The sequence below is a fragment of the Colobus angolensis genome, unplaced genomic scaffold, assembly GCF_000951035.1.
Source record: "Colobus angolensis palliatus isolate OR3802 unplaced genomic scaffold, Cang.pa_1.0 Scaffold20, whole genome shotgun sequence".
Taxonomy (NCBI): domain Eukaryota; kingdom Metazoa; phylum Chordata; class Mammalia; order Primates; family Cercopithecidae; genus Colobus; species Colobus angolensis.
The window spans coordinates 9,134,236-9,158,405 of record NW_012115155.1 but is presented as its reverse complement, the minus strand read 5'-3'; positions in this window follow the sequence as shown (position 1 = coordinate 9,158,405).

The following is a 24,170-nucleotide window of genomic DNA, read 5'->3' as shown; positions in this document are numbered from 1 at the left end:
TGCGGTGATGCAATCTTGGCTCACTGCAACCTCCTCCTGAGTTTAAAGGATTCTTGTGCCTCAGCCTCCCTGAGTAGCTGGGCTTACAGGTGCACACCACCACGCCAAGCTAATTTTTGTATTTTTAGTAGATATGGGGTTTCACCATATTGGCCAGACTGGTCTCAAACTCCTGGTCTCAAGTGATCCACCTGCCTTGGCCTCCCAAAGTGCTGGGATTACAGGCCTGAACCACCGCCCCTCACTGCCCTGATCAAGTCTTTAGTCTCAACTCTGGGCACACAATTGCCTCCCTCTACCCACTGTGCTACATCTGCAAAGCACTCACACATGCACACACTTGTGTCCACACCCATATATGTGTGCATGAGCAGTGCCTGCACACAACAGACGGGCACACAGGTACTCCCATAATTTGCCATTTTTTCTTCCCAGCCTTTGCACTTGCCTTGAACACACTGTTCCTCTTTTTGTGTGCAATACTTTCTCAGGTTTCAGGAATCAACTAAGTCATCACTTTTTCTGGGAAGCTGCCCTAGACTGCTGGTGTGTTAGGTGCTCTCCCCTGGGCTCCCCTCGTCCCTCTGGTGCAGCACCGACCTGTTCCTGGTCCCCCACAGAAGACAGGGCATGTCCTGAAGGCAGGGCAAGGCATGTTTCTTCTTTGTTGCCCTGCAGGAGGCCTGACGGAGAGACAGCCTTCTGGAGGGTTTGCTAAAATGAATGAATGAGGAGAGCCAGAGTATCCATCAAATGGAAAACTGAAGAAACTTGAGTTGGTTGGAGGGACACCCAGAACGAGGCTGGCTCCGGAATGTGCTGGAAGCTCACAGTGCCTATAGCAGGACAGACAAACCTGCTTCAGTGAGGACAAGCTACCTTAGGTGGTGTCACAGCAGCCCACAGACCAGTGGCTCAAAACAAGGACAGTTTATTTCTCATTTGCACTTCAGGTCATTGTGGTCAGCAGGAGCTCTGCTCATCACCGTCACTTATGTGCCACTGACAAAGCAGCCCCAAGTCCAATGTGGCCTGTCTGTGTCACAACAGAGCAGGGTTCTGGAGATAACTTGGCATATCCCTTCTGCTCACAGCTCACTGGACAGAGCTAGTAACATAGCCCCACCTACCCCAACCACAAGGGACTTGCAAGTGCCATCTGCCTTGGGCTCAGAAAGGTGGCATCCTGGAAAAATGGCCAATGGTACTAATGACAACCACTGTCCATGTGTCACCAGGGAGCCCAGAGAAAGGGGCTTTGAGGAGGCCTCGAAACTATATAAGCCAGCCTCCCGTAGCACTCCTGTTTTCTGTTTGCCCCCCTCCCACCACACCAAGCCACCTACCATGGCCAAAAGGAATACCAAGAATTATAAAGTCAGAAGAGGTCCTGGGATCTAAGACAGACTGATTCTTCTAGGGTGTGTGTGTGTGTGTGTGTGTGTGTGTGTGTGTGTGTGTGTATGAGTGACCATGTGTTAGTGAGTGTGTGGACGCAGGTGCACTGTGTGCATGTGTGTGTTTGTGTGCACATGTGCATGTGCAAGTAAGTGTGTGTGTTTGCTGGGAGCGGTGATATTGTGTGTAGGGGGTCAATAGTATTCACACACTGGAGAGGCTGGAGCACATGGCTGGGGGCAGAAGGTTCCACGCTGTAGGAGCAGGGGCTTCATGCTGTAGGTGAGACCCCAGTCCTGGCATATGGGAAGCACTTTTAAAGGTTTTCTAAATGAAGAAGTGATGGAAGCAGTATCAGGCTTCCAGCCACTTCTGTACCCTGGCTCTCACTGCTCCCCGTCATGGAAATGCCCCTTCTCTCCTGTCATGGGGCTGCTGTCCTCACAGCAGCTGTCTTCTCCCCCAGGGGAGAAAAAGGGCTTGGTGTCCTTGCACTACTGCTGCTTCTTGGACCCACTCGTGTGCCCTCCAGTCAGAGCTCTGCTGGCACCTTGCTCCACCGCTTGTGGCCTTTCCGGGGACTGGGACCTCTGGTGGCTCAACCTGTTCTTTGACACCCAAGGCATGCACCTGCCTCCAGATCTGCTTTCCACTTGTTCTTTATGGTGTCAACTTTCATCGCGATGGCCTATCTGATACACGCTGACCTCCGGCCTCTGTCTTCCTTGACGTTTTCTCTGGGTACTATCTCTGGGTGTTCAGGTCAGCCGGCTCATGCCCCACATCAGTCTGGAAACTTGCTATTACTGGGAACTCATCATTTCCAACCCCTCCCTCCACTCTGTGCTTAAAGCTTCCCTCCTCCCACACGGCTGTGCATCTTGGGACCTTAGATCTCATCCCTCTACATCCTCCCAAGTCAGCAGCCCCTTATCCTCCCGACCCAGGAGGATAAGACCCTGGCATTCCTCTTATGTTTCCTGGTGCAATCCTTCATGCTTGCTTTCCCACACCCTAAACTTCCTCACCTGTGTTTCCCTCCAGCAAATCCGGTAAAGTCGCACTCCTGGGTGAGCCCTCCCTTCACTCTACTTTCTCCCCGCCTGCCCCTGAATGACCGAGCACTGCTGGAAAGAGGCACACAGTGGGACAGGTGATTTCACTGAATTTGAGTGTGGCCTGCACCAGGCCAGCAAGTATGATAGTAGATGGACACTGGCTTAGTGTCATTGGTTCCCGCCCTCCCAGCTCTCCAACCCCTCTTGACTGTGACATACCAGAGGCAAAATAGAGGATGGTAACAGAGAGTGACAGATTTGTCACAGTAGGAAAAACACAGCCTTGTTGGAAAATCATTCAATTAGAGGACTGTGTTTGTTAAGAAGTCTCGACGGCCCCCAAAGAAGATAACACTGGGAAGACCAGATCTGGAGGAATTCACAAAGACCCAGAGCCAATCCATGAGAAGCAGCCTTGGTGGCCTAGCAGTCAGAGGCATGCAGAGACCGAGGGACTAAGGACCACCATCAGAAGCTACAGGGGAGACAGGGAAGAGAAGATAGCTAGAAACAAGTGTGGACGAGATTGTCTTGGGAAAGGCTGAGCAAAGAAAAGAGAAAGAGGTCCACAAATCTCCAGTATTGAAAGAGAAGGCAGAGGAAGGATGGCCAGAGACGGGCAATGAGATCAGGAGATAAGGCATCCAAGGAGAGAAGGAGGGTACACAGCCCAATAGCCCCAGATGAAAAACCATATTTCCCAGCTTCTCAGCATGTAGGAGTAGCAAGTGAGATAAAAGTCATTCTATAGGGTTACTGAGAGAATCTTCTGTCTTTCCCCATTTGCTCCTTGCTGCTACTTGGAACTTGAATACGATGCCTGGAGTTCTCACAGCCACCTTGGATCATTTGGTTACCAGAGGAGCAAATCCATGTGCTAAGGAGGGCAGAGAAGAAGGGTAGAAGGAGGCTGAGTCCCTAATAACCTTGGAGTCACCACAGCACCTTTGGGACAGTTCACCTCTAGGACTTTATTTATGTGACAGAAGGCTAATCCTCTGTCTTGCTGTACACTTATTGACAGTTAAGGGCATGGTCCCAGGTAGTGGGAGGGTCCCAGACCTATGGGCTGAGTAGGATGTGGTCATTAGGAGGCTGTGAGACACCTGGTGAGAGCAGCAGGTCATGGGGTGGAGACAGGATGCAAGGTGTGAGGCTTGAACAGAAAAGAAGGATGGGGTAGGGGCCCATGAGAATTGAACACTTTTTTATGGGTTGTGCCTCAGGAGTACAATGGAGAGATGAGATCAGTGTGATAGGGACAGTGTGAGCCAAATGCATTTCTCTGGCAGATACAGTCTTCCTTGGTGCCCACACAGAGTCCAGCACACCCTGGGGTCCAATGTATTGGTGCAGGCAGGTGGTAAGTTGCTCAGCAGCCAGGCCAGGGAGAGGGCATGTTTTGCTGAGCTGTATCAGGTCCATTCCTGTAAAGGCTGGTTGGGTCTCATCCTGTTGCTTTCCCCAGAACCACTGGTAGGGGAGGGGCTTCTGAGTGACTCCCACCTTTGTCACTTAAACAAGCTGTATCTCAGCCTCCTCATCTGTGAGCTGGGGGGTGCACATTCCCACCGCAGGTAGGTGCTGTGAGGCTAACTCCAGATCATGCTCATGACATGTTCCTCTCTGTGCCCGGTGTCTTCTCCATTCTTGACCTGACTCTAAGAGATCATGTTTCCAACAGATGAAAGGCTTCATGAAGGATGGTGGCACCTACAAAGCATGCAGGATTTGGGGACAGCCTGACCCTTCTCCTGGCCCTACGTCTTCTGTTTACTTTTCCGGGGACCTCGGGCCAATTATTTTACCCTCTGGCCTTGGCTTCCCATATGTAAAACAGAAGCAACACCTCAAATTAGCTGTGCAGGGGTTAAAAGAGGTGATGGGGGTCATACAACCACTCGAATATCTTACATTAGAGACTTGGACAGTGAAGAAGGAGACCTGCTGTGCAGGGCTGTTCCATGGCCTCCACCTCTCCTGGACACAAGCTTCCTCTTGGCTTCACTGAACGCCTGACATATGCCTGCCGGGGTTCACTGAAGCTCTGAAATGGCTGTTGCAAAATTCTTTCAAAGGAAGTTTGTCTGTTTAATTCATTTTCTGGAAATACCCACGTTCTCAACTTAAGTAAGAATTATTCCAGAAATGACAAAATCCCCCTTCCTTGGAAGTTCGGTAGAATAAAGATGCAGAGGACGAGGTAGAGCCAGGCTCTCCTCATCTGGGAGGACCTGGGGAGCAGAAAGTGGCAGAGATGGACTGCCCAGAAGGTCATGGTGACCATGTCCAGTGTCTGGGGGTGCCCAGCATGGGGTGGGGTCTATAAGAAACTGAGCAGGCCCTTATTGACCTTCTCCTCTGAAATGGTGTGGCTGTGTGTCCCCACCCGAATCTCACCTTGAATCATAATAATCCCCACGTGTCAAGGGTGGGACGAGGTGAAGATCATTGAATCGTGGGGTCGGTTTTCCCCGTACTGTTCTGATGATAGTGAGTGACTTCTCATGAGATCTGAGGATTTCATAAGGGGCTTCCTCCTTCACTTGCCACTCATTCTGTCTCCTGCCAACCTGTGAAGAGGTGCCTTCCACCATTATTGTAAGTTTCCTGAGGACTCCTCAGCTATGCAGAACTGTGAGTCAATTAAACCTTGTTTCTTTGTAAATTACCCAGTCTTGGGTATTCATAGCAGCATGAGAACAGACTAATACATCTTCCTTCAGAACAAAAGGGCTGGGTAGGCCGGGTGTGGTGGCTCAAGCCTGTAATCCCAGCACTTTGGGAGGCCGAGACGGGCGGATCACGAGGTCAGGAGATCGAGACCATCCTGGCTAACACGGTGAAACCCCGTCTCTACTAAAAAATACAAAAAACTAGCCAGGCGAGATGGCGGGCGCCTCTAGTCCCAGCTACCTGGGAGGCTGAGGCAGGAGAATGGCGTGAACCTGGGAGGCGGAGCTTGCAGTGAGCTGAGGTCAGGCCACTGCACTCCAGCCTGGGCGACAGAGCGAGACTCCGTCTCAAAAAAAAAAAAAAAAAAAAACAAAAGGGCTGGGTAAGGGGGTGGGCAGGGAGGTTCCCAGCAGTACTGTGCTCATGGCATTGTGCCGAACGTGTACTTGTCCTCCATCTGAGCCTCCACAACCCTGAGAGGAGATGTGGTCAGAAGCAACCCAAGCTTTTGCCAAGTGAAGCTCCATAAGGAGACAGCAAATTTCCAGATGGGCCAGGATTGGAGCCCACCCATGACTCCAGGTCTCAGAGATAGCAATGCGTGTTCCACATCGGGATCCTAGGTCTGCACCCCACCCCAGAGGAGGACACAGCAAGCCAGCGTGGTGTCAGTGAGGACCCCCACCCCCAGTGCCTGTGCCAGGAACAGCCCCTGAGGCCTCTGGGGCCCCCAGGAGGTTCCTCCTCCTGTGCTACTGCCCCTGGGGAGGGGGCTTCCTTTCCAGGTGGTCATGGGGCTACTGCTGTCCCTGTTTATAAAAGAAGGCACTGATCACTGAGATGCGAGAGTGAGAGAGGAAAGGAGAGGGAGAGGGAGAGAGCCCACAAGAGCAAGCAATGGAGGAGCAACAACTGCTGCAAAGGGGAATGTTTTCATTTAATTTTCCATACAGTAATCCTTCGCCAGTGTAGAGATGATGCCAGGGAAGGTGGGTAATCATGTGAAACCAACATCACAAGACAGGGGTGGAATTACTGGGCCCCGCTGTCTCTTAATGTGAGATGTTGAACACTTGGGCCAGTTGACTCAAATGTGACTTCAGTCTTAAGTGTCCAGCACATTCCACCTGGGTAGAAGCTGCTGGCTCTAGGTCCTGCTATCAGGGGCTAGTAAAGTGCTTAGAACAGTACTGGCATGCAGTAAGTGTGCTGTATGTGTTGTTAAGTAAACATTTTCTGAAGCTTTTCCTGCAGACAAGCAATTATTTTCAGTAGTGTTTATTCTGTTTCCTGCTGTTTCTAATGTATTATCTGTAATAATGTTTTGATATTAATTTGCTTCTGTATGTCTATAATGTTTTTGCACTTCATTCTGTCTTACCATTCTGTCACTGAGCTCTCCTGTTATTGACTTTACACCCTTTTAAGTTGTACTTTAAAGCAATTCTGGAACATTTCTTTTCACTTCTTGAGTGATGTTTTCTTCTAGGTAGGGTTCTTTGTTCTTGCATGCTCTTTCCCTTTTCTTCATTGTTATTGTGTGTGTATGTGTGTGTGTGTTAGTGTATACCGTGCGCATCTGTTACTCCTTTGTGTAAGTGAATCTTGTTTTTAAATCTTGGCTTCTGCTCAGGCAGCATTGTCCAGAGCTTCTGTCTGCTCCACTCAACACTGTGGTGACTTTCTTCTTTATCTGAGGCCCCTTACCTCCCCTCCCCCTTGACAGCCTCTGTTTCACTGGATGACTGCAGCCTGAGGGCATGGCACAGGGATGGATAGGGTACAGGCTCTGAGAGCCCTGGGCTGGGGCTCACCTCAGATGGCTGAAGTGTTGACACTGGGGAAAATGCCTGCATGAACCTGTTCCCCATTACTCGAGGTGGGGTTAGAGGAGGGTTAGAACTTTACTCACATCCCAGTAGTCAGCAACCACTTCTACTTTTTTTCAGTAAGAAAGGACAAGACCCCCATTCCTTCAACTCCAGTTTTCTTCACTCTGGGCTTGAGGGTGCTCGTGAGAATGCTCAGGAATTTTCAGACTTGCCAGTGTGTTCTTTGGGGTGGGGCAGGTTAGCCTCGGTGAGGTGGGCGGCTTCCTGTCTGGGTGTGTAGGGCACCAGCTTGTGGCCTGCTCTTCCTTTGGTTGCTGTTGGAGAAAATATTTGTGGAGGGGGTGGGGCCTTTAATGTATGTTTTCATTTGTTTTTAAAAAACATGGCAAATTAATTTTCTCTTATTTTCCCCCAACTTTATTGAGATATGGTTGACAGTTAAACATTGCATAGGTTTAAGTTGTCCACCTTGAGGATCTGATACACGTATATGCTGGGCTTTCAGTAGCTGCTGCTCATGTGATTTGGAGACTGGGCTTAGAAGCCCTGTGACCCAGTTGCTTTTAGCTAGCTTAACTGTCTTTTGATTAATCCTTTTATTTTTGTGTCACTGCCTCCCCAGCAATCTTTAAGAGACTGCGACATTATCAGATCTATAGAGTAAGCCAGAAAAGTGCCTCTGAAACTTGAATAAGGGCTTTAAAATGTGGCTAATATCTGCTATTCCCTTCTTCCCTTGACTGAATGAGGCAGCACAGTCACCCCAAAACTGGGCTGATTCCAAGGCACTCCAAGTTTGCAGAGAAGTATAAATTCTCTCAACTGTCTTACAGCCTGGAGGACAGCAAGGGTCAGGTTGGGTAATTTTAATTATATTCAGTTAGCATATCTTGAAGCCCATAAATCTGAATGCCAATAAATTAATACATCATTGTGAGTGCCTCCCAGCCACAGCATTAAATCACCTATCCAGGGAGTGTCACGTAGCATGGGGCAAACTCCCAGAAGCACAAACATTTCAATTTTTCTGTAGTAATCTGTCATTAATGGGGCCTGCAAATTCCCGTGTCCACACATGTGAGCAAGAACAATGGAATGTGCTCCCTACACATGAGCTCAGCCCACTGTCTGCGCAGCCGTCCACACCCAGAGCCTCCGTGATAGGGGGCTGATCATCCCTCTCCAGGAGCCTGGTCCGGTTTCAGGGGCAGGTGCTTCTTTCTGTGTGTGACGTTTAGAGTCAGGCTGAGTTAAAGTGCCTCTGGCCTTTACTGTTTGGTATCAGGAAGGATTTCAAACCCCACCTTTGACACTCAGGCTGGTGCAGGGGGCCTTGGGTTTGAGCAGGCTGGGATCAGGGTGAGGCAGGTGAGGTACCACTTCCAGTTGATGATGGAGTCCTGCTGTGCCTGCACAACATTAGAGCTTGATGGGCCAGATAATATCCCACTCCGGACGGGGGGCTAAGGTTGCATGGAAACTTGGCCTCTTCACTAAGACCCAGTAGCAGCCAAGAGCTCTTTCTCAAAAGGAGAGTAGTTATCCGCAGAGGACGGCTCAGTGTTACTCCAGAATCCTGGACTATGATTCACCTGTAGGAGCCTGCTGCAGGCCCCAGTGTCCCTGTCATGGCCACTTCGAGCTGGATTCAGTGGCCCAAGTGGTAGATGAGCTTTCATAGCAGCCCGGACCCATTGCACAGTGTTCCTTCTTGTTTTATTCCCCATTCAAAATGAACAACTTTTCAGGGTTCTCGGGAAACAGGCTGGAGTAGAACACCCAAATGAGGAATATGTTGCTGCTAAAATCCAAGTCCTCCACCATCCCCTGGGTGCTGTGCCCTTCGTTTGGTTTTGGGAGGGGCCAGGTGCAATCATGTGTCCTTTACACTAGCAGAGATATCTCAATATGTCCTAGAACACTGGGCCCCTACACTTTTTGATGAAGTGGAAGGACCCTGAATTTTTGTCGGATTTATTTCCCAGCTTCTAGCCCATAAATGTTTTACCAACATGCCTGCAGTAGTTGCTGCATCTTGCTCACTCGTCAGCATCATGTCATCAATTTTATGGACTCTTTTGGAAGAGAAAAGTGATCAAAATTCCTGCAGACTAAACTATGAGAGAAGGGTGGAGAGTTGCTATACCCTTGAGATATGTCCCTGAGACAGGCCTGGGCAACTGAAAGCAGACTGCTTCTGTGGTCTTTACTAATAGGTAAAGAGGGAGAAGAAAGTACTCACCAGATCGATGGCTGCAGAGCAGGTACCAGGGGATGTGTTAATTTGTCTAAGAAATGAAGCCACATCTGGAACGGCAGTTACAATTGGAGTTGCCACCTGGTTAAGCTTGTGATAATCCACTGTCATTCTCCAAGATCCATCTGTCTTCTGCACAGGCCGGATGGGCGTGTTGAATGGGAATGTGGTGGGAATCACCACCCCTGCATATTCTTCTCTCCAGGAGTGTGGAATTGATTTTGGTTTACTATTTTTGTAGATAAAGGCAAATCTAGTGGCTTCCACTTTGTCTTTCTCACCATCATCGCCCTCACTCCACAGACCAGGAGACCGACGTAGGGATTCTGCCTGCTGCTGAGTATGTCTGTGGCAATGATGCACTCCAGAACTGGGGAAGCAACAGCAGGATGCATCGGGGGACCCCCAGGACCCACCGTGAGATGGAACTGAGCTAAAACTCCATCGACCACACAGCCTCCAGCAGCCCCTATGCTGACTGGTGGGTCACAGTGATGTCTGGGGTCTCTTGGAATCAGTGTCAATTCAGAGCCAGTGTCCAGTAGTTCCCCAAAGGTCTAATTATTTCCTTTCCTCCAGTTCACAGTCACCCTGGTATATGGCCATAGGCTTCTCTGGGGAAGGCTGGGCAGAAGATCAATAGTGTAAACTTTGGGCGCTATAGTAGGGGTCCTTCCTCAAGGGGACCTGGCCTCCCCTGCGTTCACGGGGCTCTGGAGCTGTAACTTGGCTTGTCTGGGAATTGGTTGATTGGGGAGATTTTCTGTTTTGGTAATTCAAGTCAGAATCTGTTCGGTGGACCTAGAGTTCTTCTGATGACACAGATCAAGTAAGCATTTAGTAGGCCGCCCATCAGTTTCTCTTCTAGGGACACTGATCAACCAACCAACACCATAGATCTCTGTGCACTGGGGTCTTCTGACTGCTGCTTTCCTCCTCTGACGCGTACGGTCCTTAGCCTGACATAAGAGGTTGTCCAGGATCTGGCCACAAACTCTTTCTTCAGCCTCAGCTCTCTCCTCTCTCTGTCTTGAACTCTGGGCACCAACAACACTGAAATGTACATATTCTATTCTCTCCTTAGTCAGGCCAGTTCTCACCCCTAGGCCGTTACTGGGGCTGTCTCCCCTGCACAGAATGTTCCACTCACTCTGCATTATGATCTGACTCCCTGGGAAAGAGCCTCTGTGCCCTGAAGACCTCCCCTATACTTCTCTGTTCCCATCCTTTACCCCAGTGTTTGGTCCTCATCTGCTTTCTTGTCTCTTCCCCCACTGTCTGTGAGTTCCTCCAGGAGAGGGCTGTCCATGGGACTCAGCTTTGTGTCCCCAGTACAGGCATTGGCACTGAGCTAGCATGTGAGGAATGTTCTATGGACGTGTCATTTTAAACTCCGGTGCTGAAAGTGTCTGAAAGATGCATTTGATGGCTCTCTGACTCACCTGTCCAGTTGAGATGCGGACATTCCAGTGCATTCTTATGGGTTTAGGTGAGATGTAAAAGGTGCATTCTCAAATGTCACTTAATATTCTCCATTTTGCATGTTCAGTCAGTGAGGCTGGAGATGGAATATACCCTGCATGATTTTTTTTTGTTTTGTTTTTGACAGCCTTTGCTGTCTGTCAACATGGTTCTTCATAAATTGTTCTAATTTATGAGGTGTTTCACACTACAGGAGGCTAGCAGAGGCAGGAGCTTGGTAGGGTGAAGGAGTCAACTCCTTGGCTTGTAAAGCTGTTTGTGTTCATGTAGAATGTCAGAGAGAGGCTGCTTCCCTGGCTAGGGCACGGGATCAGCTGGGCAGGAACTTTAATTAAAGGCAAAAATTTGCCACTCCTGGGCTTCACAACCTCCACCCGCTCTGAGTTCTGCTCTGCAGCCCTTGGAAACTCCTGCACCAAGCAGTGAATTATTCAACAGAGCAAGGCAAGTAAACAAAGAGGTGGAAGAATTCACCTTAGCCCCAGTATGCAGAGGTGAGCAGATAGATGCCACAGTGGCAAAAAGCATACACTTAATGAGGAAATAAGATATTTACAATGCAAATTATTTTTTAAGCAGCCATATCAAACCAAAAGCAAAAAATCAGTGCATGTTTTTTCTATTATTTTTGTTAGTCTACTGTTTTATTTATCTATCAGTCCTCATTAGGGGCTGGTAATGTAACATATCTATTTATTCGCTAGTGTTTTAGAGATTTAGTGATTTCTTGTTATTTTTAAGGTTATATATTGAATGCCATTTCACAAAACACACATGGTTTTTATTTATGTGTTGACTCAGAAATTAAGCTTATAAAATATGTTTATCTTATGAAGTTGTTTTCAATGCTTAACTCTGCAAGTTATATCAAGGTTGTAGGAATCACTTCTCTCAGGCTTTGGGAAGCAAATCGATGTTCTTATTTCAGGTCTTAAAAAACGCAGACAATTGGCCGGGCGTGGTGGCTCAAGCCTGTAATCCCAGCACTTTGGGAGGCTGAGACAGGTGGATTACAAGGTCAGGATATCGAGACCATCCTGGCTAACCTGGTGAAACCCCATCTCTACTAAAAAAAAATACAAAAACTAGCCGGGCATGGTGGCGGGTGCCTGTAGTCCCAGCTACCTGGGAGGCTGAGGCCGGAGAATGGTGTAAACCCGGGAGGTGGAGCTTGCAGTGAGCTGAGATCCGGCCACTGCACTCCAGCCTGGGTGACAGAGTGAGACTCTGTCTCAAAAAAAAAAAGGCAGACAATTTACTTCTAAGATTGTTTCAGTAGGGAGATATGTTAGAATATTGAGGGAAGGGTTCTTTTTCAAACTACACCTTCTCCCTCCTCCTTCCCTCCTGCTCTCAGGGGATTTGCAGCCATTCTCTCCCACCTATCTGAGCCGTGGTTAGTGTTGAGCCATGATGGGCGTGAGTATTGTGGCTGAATGTAAGGAACAAGAGAGCTACTTGCATCATTGCTTAAAGGAACAGCAACAGACAGTTGTATTAATCCATTCTCAGGCTGCTAATAAAGACATACCTGGGTCTAGGTAATTAATAAAGGAAAGAGGTTTAATTGACTCACAGTTCTGCAGGGTTGTGGGGGCCTTACAAACGTGGCAGAAGGGGAAGCAAACACGTCCTTCTTCACGTGGCAGCAGCAAGGAGAAATGTCGAGCAAAAGAGGGAAAGATCCTTATAAAACCACCAGATCTCATGAGAACTCATTCACTATCATAAGAATAGCTTGAGAGTAATTGCCCCCATGATTAAATTACCTCTTACCAGGTCCCTCCCATGACATGTGGGGATTATGGGAACTACAATTCAAGATGAGATTTGGGTGGGGACATAGCCAAACCGTATCAACAGTGGAGCAATTTGGCTATCTAAAATGTTCCCCATCAATTAAAATAGACTTCTCACTCTTCCCTTTAACTTTGTAGTCATCTTTATGCGATTGTCTGTGCTTCCAAGACTCTTTAGCAAACAGATCCTCTTAATGAGAAATACTCTTTTCTCAAACACTTTTTTTCTATCTTACAACATTTATCTCATTCTTTATTGTATTAAGTTATTCTGTTTACATACTTTATCTCTCCAGACAATCGGCCACCTGACTGCAGGAATCATGATTTATTGTCTTTCTATTACTCAAAAAATTATTGCTAATAGTAATAAATAGATGTCTTATATATATGTTTAATAAGTGAGTGAATGAATGAATGGATAAAATCTCAGATCTTAATATTCTGTAAAAAGAATTCTGTCCATTATATATTTATTTTTCACCTAACAATTAGCTCAGGGACAAAGAAGCAGACACAGGCATATTTACGCCTTTTGTCAGGAATGAGCAATGTTGCCCTTACAGGGATAATCGTCATCAGTTTAATGTATAAAGCAAGCATCATGTTGACATGTGAAAAGTAAGCAGTTTGGTTTTCCTCAAGGCTAGTTGCAGGCCATTTGGGGAGCCAAGAGAAGGGTGTGAGGCCAGAGAGACAAGTCTCCAGACGATACCACCCCATTCTGATTTTCCATGCATCGAAAGGCCTGGATAAACATGAAGTAGGAACCTGTATACACCAAATAGTATTTGTAACGTGTCTGAAGTGGTGGTGCTATCGAGTATGCCTCAGGCAATTATCCAGAATTAGAACTGGTTTAACAAAGACTTCATGAATAGGAAACAATACTGGCCCAGAGGAGCTCAGCCCAGGCAGGCAGACAGAGGTGTCAACAGGGCATTCTGGGTGGCCCCATGGCTGCAAGGACAGGACTGTGTCCTGGGTGTCCTAGAGCTCTAAGTCAGCATGGGGGAGTCAGGGCTGACTTCCAGAGATGGCAGCATTTGAATGGAAAGTTGATGGGGAAGTAAATATTAGCTGGAAAGATGACAGGGAAGATATCCTGGGAGGAGGGAGTACCACAAGACATGAAGCAATGACACAGCAGCAGTAATGAACACCTTTGGTGTGCAGACCTTGGTTTCTAACAACCATGTCAACTAAAAGGAACCAGGGCTCCTTGGGGCCATGGGACAGAGAGACTGGGACAGAGAGAATACAGGATGAGGCTGAAATCTCTTGTGCAGGAAAGAGAGTGTTTCAAGAATGATAGGGACCCGGAGGAAGGGCTCACTGGCCACCTCCTGAGAAAAGTCAAGCATCAAAATAAAGGATGATAGTGATGACGTATAACGCATGAGAAAAGTAAGAATCCTTGAGTCCCCACTGATAGTAAATGAATGAATGGGGGAGAAGGGAAATGTGGAAAGAATGACGGAGCTGGAGAGCCACACTTCACCACTTTCAAGAGCCACCCTTCATCACTCGATTCAGGTAGTGATTGTCAGTGGGTGCTAAGGCTGTGGGGAAAGTTTGATGACAACAGGCCATTTACGCACTTTCAAAGTATCTCCCCACAAATTACATACACTAATTACAAGGGGAAATAGAGCAACTTTATTGTGGAGAAGCCTGGCAGGCATCACCTTTACCAAATGATCCAAGTTAATAGCACCAGAAATGGGGCTAAGTCCCACTCATGTGCCTGCTAATACGATGGGCTGAGAGCACATCATTTCTGAGTACTCCTGTCGAAAACGCATAACCTGAATCTAATTATGAGAAACCATCAGACAAACCCAAATTAAGGGATTTTTTTTTAAAAAAAGCTTTTTATTCTTAAAAAATGTCAGTATCATAAAAGACAAAGAAAGGCCAAGAAATCATTCCATATTAAAGGAAACCAAAGAGACACAAAAATTATTTACTACAAAATATAGTAGCCAAGAAAAGTAGTATTAGGAATGGATGAAATATTAATAAGGTTTTTAGAGTAGAAAATAGTATCACATCAATGTCAAATATCCTCATTCTGATAAATGCAATTTGGGTATGTAAGCGAACATCATTATTCTTAGGTTTTCCATGCAGAGGCATTTAGGGGTTGGGGACATGTCAGCAACATATTTTTAAATATTCAAATAACTGAGAGAAGGAATGAAAAAGAGATGATGATAAAACAAAAATAGGGTAAAATGTTAACCATTGGTATATAAGGTTCTTTGCAATATTCTTACAACTTTTTTTTTTGTAAATTTGAAATTATTTTTACAAATCCAGCCTTTGGTGCCAGACTACCTGGATTTGAATCCAAGCACTGCCACTTACTAGCTGTGTGTCTGTGGGCAAGTTACTTAACCTCTCGGGTTAAGCTGGGCTTCAGTTTTTTAATCTGTAACATGAGGATAATAACTGTGCCCACTTCAGGGTGTGATGAGATTGAAGCATTAAGACACGTAAAGCACTTACAAGTGTTTGGCACAAGGTAAACCCTGGGCTGGTGGTTGCTGCTGTTGTTTCTAAGAGATAAATAAAATCATCACAACCAGAAAGGTGAGATAGGGATGTCTCCTGGAGACTTGTAGAGTGAGGACACCATGTGAGGAGGTAACCAGTGCCCTGGAGGGCACCTTAACTCAGGCCCTGTCACAACCCCAAACTGGGCCTGTGTGGTGTGAAACTGGAGTAAGATCAGGGTCCCACTTCCTGTTGCTCTAATGAGACTGAGTCTGTTTTGAAGGTCCAGGAAGGGAGGCAGACTGGCTGGTGAAGCCCTGGCCCCAGGTGCTCCTCCTCTGTCCCAGCTGGGATGCTGTGTGCCCTGGGACTGGCTCCGTGGCTTTGCCTGAGCAGCAGCTGATGTGTGTGGCAAACAAGGGCCCCTGTGGCACTGCCAGATACCAGGGCCCACCACTTGTCCCATGGCAGGAAAAATAAGACCTCACATCACCTGTGGGCCTGCCATTGCCTAGCTGGCGGCCTTCAGCCTGTTGCCCGACTCCCCTGAGCTGCAGTTGCACCATTAGGATTCTAATACCCACCGCTAACTATTCACTGTCACAAATAATCAACAGGTAACATTTATCAAGCATGTTTATTAGGCCAGGCATTGTTCATGGATTATCATTTAATCCTCACCACAAACCTCTGAGGTAGGTACTATGGGGCTTTGAGGCTTAGAGACGTTAATTAAATTGCCCAAGGTCACACAATGAGTAAGTGGTGGCGTGGCTTCCACCTGGCTGTGGGGGTAACTGCTATACTCTTATCACTGATTGCAGTGCTTTACTTGCTCTTGAATATTTTTAAAGTCGTCAAATGGTGTAAGTTTGCCCAGCAGCTGCATCCAGTCTTGGGCCTGCTGGCTAATCTTGCGAGGGTCAGGAAGGTGCCCCGAATTCATCCAGTTGTGTGTTCTGGGGCATCAGTTTTGCCTTTGGTCATTCTCACCCAGCAGGTGTGAGGCTTGAGGCAAATATCCTGGAGACACCTGGAGGCTGCCTCGTCCTCCAGAGAAGGGCTTGCAGCTGGCGCCGCCTCTGCGGAAGCTCCAGGTGAAAGTCAGGGCTGCGCACCTGTGAGGAGGGATGGGCTGGAGCAGTGGGCTTGCCCACTCAGCTGAGGGGCATTATGGAGCCTGATTCTTCACTGCTCAAACCTGAGCAAACAGTGGAGGCAGAATTGAATGAGTTCCCCTACCTGAAGCTGGGCAGACCGGGAAAAGGATGCCCTGTTTCATGCCTCAGCGTCCATGTGACAGCCCTGAGATCAGGGAGCTGGGTCATGTGTGTGCAGCGCAGGCCCAGGCATCTCCAGGCACGTGTGCCCCCATCCGCAGCCCCACACTCACAGGCAAGCGCACCCTCCCTTCCTCACACAGCACACGCACCGCAGACTTTCCCTGTAAAGCAGAGGCTTCCTGCTTTACAGTTGGGCCTGGAAGCAGGGGCAGAAATGTCCCTGCTGAGTTATTTTCCTCCCAGCAGGGAATAGGGTAGTGTCCCAAAGTCTGCCCACGCACTGAGTATGGATGGCTCATGCAATCCAGGTGGCTGCAATAGCCCATTTACCTGGGGTCCCCGGCTGCAGGCCTGGGCTCCTTGCTTACTCGCTGGACTCCCGAGTGCCTGGCCCACACTCCAGCTGCCAGTGTTGGCCTAAGGCAGCGAAGACCCCCTCTGCCTTCCTGGGTCCCTCTGGCCTCCTCGGCCCCTGCTGCCCTGCTGCTTTTCCTAAGGGTTGCCTCACGTTGGGGCAGGGCCAGGGAGGAGGGCCCCAGGCCTGTGGGGGAACGTGCCCTTTCCCTGGAAGACCTTGAAGATGCCCACTGAGGAGTGAGGGTGATTCCCACCCAGGATCCAGCAGTGGAGCCAGGAGCAGTGTTTGAGGGTACGGCCCGCGGTTGGCTCCTTGAGAGCTGTTAAGTGTTGGGCGGGATTATTGCTGCCAGCTCCTGGAATCCCCTTCCTTGAGTTTGCTGTATGGGCTGCTCATCCAGTTTTACAGAAGAGGAAACAGGCTCGGACAAGTTAAGTGTCTGCCCGAGGTCATCTCTTGGTAGGTGGACCCCAGAGTCTACGTTCTTTCCACAAACGGATTTCCTGGAGTTGGGAGGGGAGAGGGTGGTGGGGAGATTGGAACATACCAGCTATACTGAGTGTCTGAAGGGAGCAGGAGGTCCAAGAGATGGGCAGGAAATCCCGGTTCATCATAAGGAAAAAGTTTTCTGTGTTTGGAACTTTCCGTAAAGCAGTGATATCCCCCTCACCATCATCAGAACAACTTGGCCAGAGGCTGGATGGTCAGGTGTGAGGGATGTACAAGGAGGGCACTCTCTGGAGGCTGGACTTGAGGAGCCCATGGGTCTGAGAGGTGGCATGCTAGATATTCTCAGTCCCTCCCGTCTTAGTGAGGATTTGCCTCTCAGACTGGAGTTCTCCAAAATCACCTGCTCTGAGTGCTGGCGTGCTATGGCTGTGGCTTCCTACTTCATCTCCCAGATTGCTATTCCAGTCTATCCCGCTTTTTCTAGTCTGCAGCCACAGTGATTGCTCCCAAATGTGAAAATGTCAATGTGCTTCCCCTGTGTAAACTTTTGGCATGGGTTTGCATCACTCTTTGTTGTTGCTGTTGTTGTTGAGACGGAGTCTCGCTCTGTCGCCCAGGCTGGAGTGCAGTGGCCGGATCTCAGCTCACTGCAAGCTCCGCCTCCCGGGTTTACGCCATTCTCCTGCCTCAGCCTCCCAAGTAGCTGGGACTACAGGCGCCCACCACCTGTCCCGGCTAGTTTTTTGTATTTTTTAGTAGAGATGGGGTTTCACCGTGTTAGCCAGGATGGTCTCGATCTCCTGACCTCATGATCCACCCGTCTCAGCCTCCCAAAGTGCTGGGATTACAGGCTTGAGCCACTGCACCCGGCCGGGTTTGCATCACTCTTAAGATAACGTCTGTTGATGTGACTATGGGACTGGCGTGGTCTGTACCTGCTGCCCAGCCACACCTCATGCCCCTGCCTCCTCTACTCTGGCCTGTGGGACAGTTGGGTCTGATACTGTCCCACCCACCACAGGCCCTTCCCACAGGGCCCCCGTTACTCTCCACCACCTCCTCTCCTTCCCTTTCTCCCAGTTAACTCCTACCCAACTTTCAACTCTTGGTGCAGGCACTGCTTCCCAAGGAAACCTTTCTTGATGCCTGCCCCTGCCCATATTACATCCTTCACAGGTTCACGTGCTGTTATAACTGCACACCGTGTATGTGATTATTCCTCCATCTGACATCTGCCCCCTGCCAGGTTGCAAGTTCCATGAGAGCAGGCACCGTGGTTGCTTTGCTGGACACCTGTCTCCAGCACACGGAAAGAACAGACACCCCCAAGTGGATCTGCTGAGTACATTAACTGGCAAGTCCTTGAGGCAGTGGGGCCCAGGAGAGAGGATTTTGACCGATGAAGGACTGGCCTGCCCTTGTTAGCAAGAAGGCTGTCTGGGGGCATCAGGGTGGGCATCTTCAGTGGTGGCTGAAAGGCCCTGGCATGAGAAGCCCTTCACCTGGGCACTTCCCCCCTTAGGAATGACTCGCACCTTTCCTTCAATGTAGGGATTTGTGATCTGTGGGGCGGCGGAGGTGGGTAGGGGATAGAGATGGGAGGGGAGTGCTCAGACCCAGATGCTAGACAGGCCCACTCCAGACCATACACAGCCTCAAGTGTCTTCAGGTCCTGCCTGTAACAGGTGCTTACTGATAGTTCAGTGAGTTTTCCTCCTTGCCCCGACAGCCTTTGTATTTGTGCAATCATGCCTTCGTTTGTTTGAACATTCGTTATTCCAATTTATCTTTCTTGAGGATCAATTAGATGACCAAGAGAGAATTATGTTCATTGAGACAACTGCTTTACAAGTAATGTTAATTTGGGTGAATATTCTTATTTCCTTATTTGGATAAATATCCAAATTTCCTTGTAATGGAAATACTTATTACCACTGTCTATTTTCCCCCTGTATTGAAAATGCATAGAGGTAATAATCCTCTTCTTATAAATTAGACAAGCAAGAAATCAATAAGTTGAGCAAGTTGGCCAACCGGAGAGTCTCGGTGTCTCCATCTTTAAAATGGGACTAATACCACCAACCCGAACCCGAGGGGGCCCATGTGGGTTAATGGTGTAGGGAGAGTGGCTAAAAGAAAATAATTTTTTTTAACTCCTAATAATACAAAGGCAGTTTACCCTTTCTGAAAGTGGTTCAATATTCAGCTGTAACGAGAAACCAAAATCTTGTTAAACGGTCTCCTTTCTGCTTGAGATCTGACACCCTGATGTCTGGCTGATGGGAATGTGATCTCATCAGACACGTGTGCTAAGACCTGAGGTTTATGCTGACTTGGTTGTTCTAATCCAGCTAAATATTTAATGTGTGTCTAGCTCACATTACCTCCTCAGCCCCAAGTTAGTTTATCCTTCATCACAATCGAATCCCATTCTTCCTTTACTAAAAGAGCTTTCTGGCAGAGCAGAATACTTGGGGGTGTTAAGTAATACATAATGGTGCTTCTCAAGACCAACAGATCCAATATCCGCTCTGTATCAAATATTATGTAACATTCTCTGTATTATACAAAAATGAAATACAGATAGCGTAACTTACCTGTACGCATAATTGTTTAAAAAGACAATGAAGCCCTGAGCATAATAATTATAGTAGAAAGGAGAAATAAAAGCAAACCAATCCATAGTAAAATACAATATATTGTAATTGCTCAGGTCTGGCTTTCCTAGAAAATGTGATAAAGTAATCAAATGTTTGCATGTACTTAAAATGAATAAATGTGTATGAAGAGAAAGAAGACAAAAATTTTGTTGAAGATTTTTCTTTACATTTGATATTTTGAAGTAAGAGCTACAGAAGGACTTATACATGGCAGGGACTCCGCTGTGGGACTGCGGTGACAGCCGCAGATGCAGGTGTGTCCAGGTGTTTGGGGCTGGAGATGACTCAAATTCTTGGAAAGGCATTGCCATTGTGACAGGGTTTTTCCAAAAGAAGAGCAATTCTTGGTAAAGGAGTAATTCTTCCCTTGATTCACATAATTGTTGCATTTGAAAACTCAGAGTAGGTGAAACTAGGTGAATATACTTTGTGTTTATATGTAAAATGACACAAAGTTCAAATAAGAAACAGGCCTATCATCTATACACATGTCCAGCAGCACATTCAGAAGTGAGGTTGGGACCCTTCCAGGTACTGCAGAAGTGCCACCCGTCATACTGATAACCCCAAACACCCTACAGAGTTCCCAGACAGCCCTAGGGGTCAGCATCCACCGTGTTTACAACACTGATGGGGAGGCTTGGATGTTCACGTGGCCCAGGGGAAAGTCAGAACTTCTGCCTCTGCCGCTCTGTGTCTCTGATGACCATGCAGGTAACAGCTGGGATATGATTCTGAGCATTCACTACCTGCTGGCCATGGTGGTAGCTGTTCTCCCTACACCATTAACCCACATGCACCCCCTCCTTGGGTTGGTGATATTAGTCCCATTTTAAAGATGGGGACACTGAGACTCTCTGGTTGGCCAGCTCACTTCTTGATTTCTCACCTTTCTAATCTACCAGAAGAGGAGCATAACCTCTACGCATTTTCAGTAGAGGAGGAAAAAAGATAGTGAGTAGGAATATTTCTATTAGAATGGGAAATCTTGGTGTAGATTAATCTGTGAGCCAGGAAGTAATTACAGAGTAATCCTCTGTTGTGTGTGGTCAGAGGGGCTGTCCAGTGGTGGTTAGAAGGAAGCATAAAGTCTGTGTTTTCATAGTGCAATCTGGAAGTGACTTGTGTGATCAGTTGGGGTTTAAAACGTTCTTGTTCTGATGAAAGTAGAGGAAATGTAGATGGTACCGATGGGTTCCTAGAGTGAATCTCTGCAGGGGGACAGGTTGCGCAGCCTCAGGAACCAACCTCATCCACTGTGGAGCTGCTGGTCACACAGCACATGCAGCCTGCTGGAGGACAGCACGCCCTCTGAAAAGCTGACTGCTCCCTAAGGGCTGGCTACTGAGGAAGCTCTGTGACCTGAGTGAACTGAGGAGTGGGCACGGCGCAGAATCTCTGCTTTGGTTTCTCATCAGGGCTTTGGTGAAAGGCACTGGAGGTTGATATTATAACCCACGGAAGCTGCTCACTGAGAGTGTGTGTGTGTGTGTGTGTGTGTGTGTGTTTGGTGGGTTGTGGGGGAGGTGAGAGAGAGAGGAGAGAAAGATGAGAAGATATTCTAGTTGAATGAGGAACACTTGGATCAGAGCAGAGGACCCTCTTTGCTGGAAAGGGAAAAGACCCCTTGCTAGGGATTCAGCTTGGTTTTATTTCCTTCTATGTACTCTGCTCTTGGCTCCAGCCAGCAGAGCTATACCAAGAAGAATCACATTAAACAGAAAAGCAAACATTTTGATTAAGAACTGGAAAGTCCCCACTGCCTACCCTTTCTTCTGGAGCCCAAGCACAAGGGCTGGGGGATGACCAGCCACAAGAGGGGAAGGTGGGTGCAGGGAAAAGAGGCTAGTGGTGAGCCCTACGTCCATCGCTTGGGGACCCCTAGGTGCATTTGGGCCTGTGACAGCCTGGCTGAATGATGCCCTGAATGAAGGCATGTCCCCTTCAGCCTGAGGAGGTGCCCGTGGGATCCAAAGAAACAAGCAGCCCAGGCTACCATGACAGCACCACAGTTTCAAGTCAGTCTGCATTCAAGGAGGCTGGGGAAGCCCTGGGGTGCCCAGATGTGCCCTGTCTGCTGGCTCCAGAGGTGGGCTAAGATGGCCAGGCTTTGATTTTTGGAGGATAGTGGGAAGCGCACGTATGTTGGGGTGTCAAAGGGGGGCATCTCAAGGTGATGTTTGTGGAGAGAATGGCTCTGTGGGCCTGGGCTTCCTCCTAATCTGGGCATGCAGAGGTTCTGTTTGTTCTATGGACAGCTATGTGGTGTGGAGTGACGTTATTTGAACCCAGCTTGAAAAAGCAGGATAACCTAATTACAGAGAGTAAATTCCATATCATCTTCATGGATATAGAATATCATTTTCATCAATATAGAACAATTGCATTTCTGTTAAAGCATTTTCATGTTAAAGCATGGGCTTAATTATTCACAGTCAATTCTCATTGTTATCTCCATAAAGTACTGAATTAAACAGCCCATGTAGGCATTGTTACAGACGGATCACCTGGGTTGCTTGAAATTCTAGAGATCCAACCACTGACTGCACATGATCTTGAGTTGCTCTGAGCACCTGCACCTTCAAGTGTTATCTGTCCTGTTGCCATCAGTGCTTTGGAAAGATGGTCCACGAGAAGAAGTGATTTTTTGAGTCCCCATTTCACTCTGCAGAAAGCTCTTAATGAAACTCTCATCGACTTGAGTGCCCTTTTGAATTTGTATAGATTTAGGGGGTACTAGTATAGCTTTTTTTTTTTTACTAGTATAGTTTTGTTACATGAGCATGGCTATATACTGTTGGTGGGAATATAAATTAGTATAATCCCTATGGAAAACAGGGATTACACAACACCTATGGAAAAAAGTATGGACATTTCTTAAATAACTAAAAATAGAACCACCCTTCAATCTAGCAATCCTGTCACTGGGATTGTATAAAAAAGACACCTGCACTTGTATGTTTATTTCAGAACTATTCACAATGGCCAAGATACGGAATCAGCATGAGTGTCCATCAATGGATGATTGGATAAAGAAAATATGGTTTATGGTACCTATAAACCACAAGATAACTCCTCCTCTTGGGGGAGATATCCCCAAATTTCCACTGGGGAAGGGAATTCCTGCTCAAGGCCACAAGAGAAAGCTTCTGAGATCTAGCTAGTTTTAACTAGTGCAATTAGGCAGGCAAACAAAATAAAGATCATCCAGATTGAATACAAAAAGAGTAAATCTACCTTTAGTTTGGAGTGCACTAGAAATAATAGCTGACTTTAGCAAGTTTGCAGTGTTCAAGATCAATACAGAAAAATTAATTGCATTTCTGTAGACTGGCAATGAACAATCAGAAATTAAAATGAAAACATCTTTGAATAACAAAAATTTAAATACTTTGATATAAATTTGACTGCAAAATGCTAGACCTGTACTCTGAAAGCTAGAAAACATTGCTAAGAGAAGCTAAAGATCTAAATAAGTGGAGAGGTATATGTCATGCATGGGTCAGAAGACCCAGTAGTATGATGGCAGTTGTCCTCAAACTATAGATTCGATAAAATCCCGTCAAAATTCCAGCAGCCTTATTTATCTATTGATTTAGCAGACATGGGCATAGTACTGCCTGGGGCTCACAGGGGTTACACCAGTGCCAAGCTGGTGAGTGGCAGAGCTTGGATTCATGATAGCAATAAGAATCAGAGAACTTTAGAGCTGGAAGGGACTTTTTAAAGGAGCCAGTCTAACTTCCACAGGGTACAAATGAGAGAAGCAAGTTCAGGAGAGAGGAAGCAGCTTCCCAGGGTCTCAGTGCAATTAAATCACAGCCCTCCGGACTCTCAGATGAGCAGTCTTCCCATAGCAGAGTGGGAGCCAGGCAGGCGGAGCCAGCCGCTGCGTCGCCAGCCTTCCTTCACTTCTCCTTAAAAAAAGAGATTTATGCCTAAAAATGGATGCCCCTTGCTAGTTTATTTTTCCCTAGGTGGGGAATGGAGACAATATAAGAAAATTGTATTCCTCCTTCCCCTGTGGAAACACCAAGCATGCACGTGGCTGATGAGCTGTCACTCCAGCCAAGAGGGGCACCGCGAAGCTGCAATATTGAATTTCATTAATATACTTGATTCTGAAAAAGGAAATAATGTTTTGAACCCAGGTTCAGCCCTAGGCATAGAGAAAAATGTAAAATCAGGCAGTTTGAGAAAAAACGGTCACGATATCAAATGAACAGGCACCAGCATAGTCAGTGGTGAATCAGAGAGGAGGCCTTTTGAAATTCCTGGAGCCCCCATCAGGAAGAGGCACATCTGGCCTTTTATGGTCAGAAATATGGTGGCCAGGCCATTCCTCTGAGTTATGCAGCTTTACATGCAGCTTAAAAAATAATACAAAGAGGCCGGGCGCGGTGGCTTAAGCCTGTAAT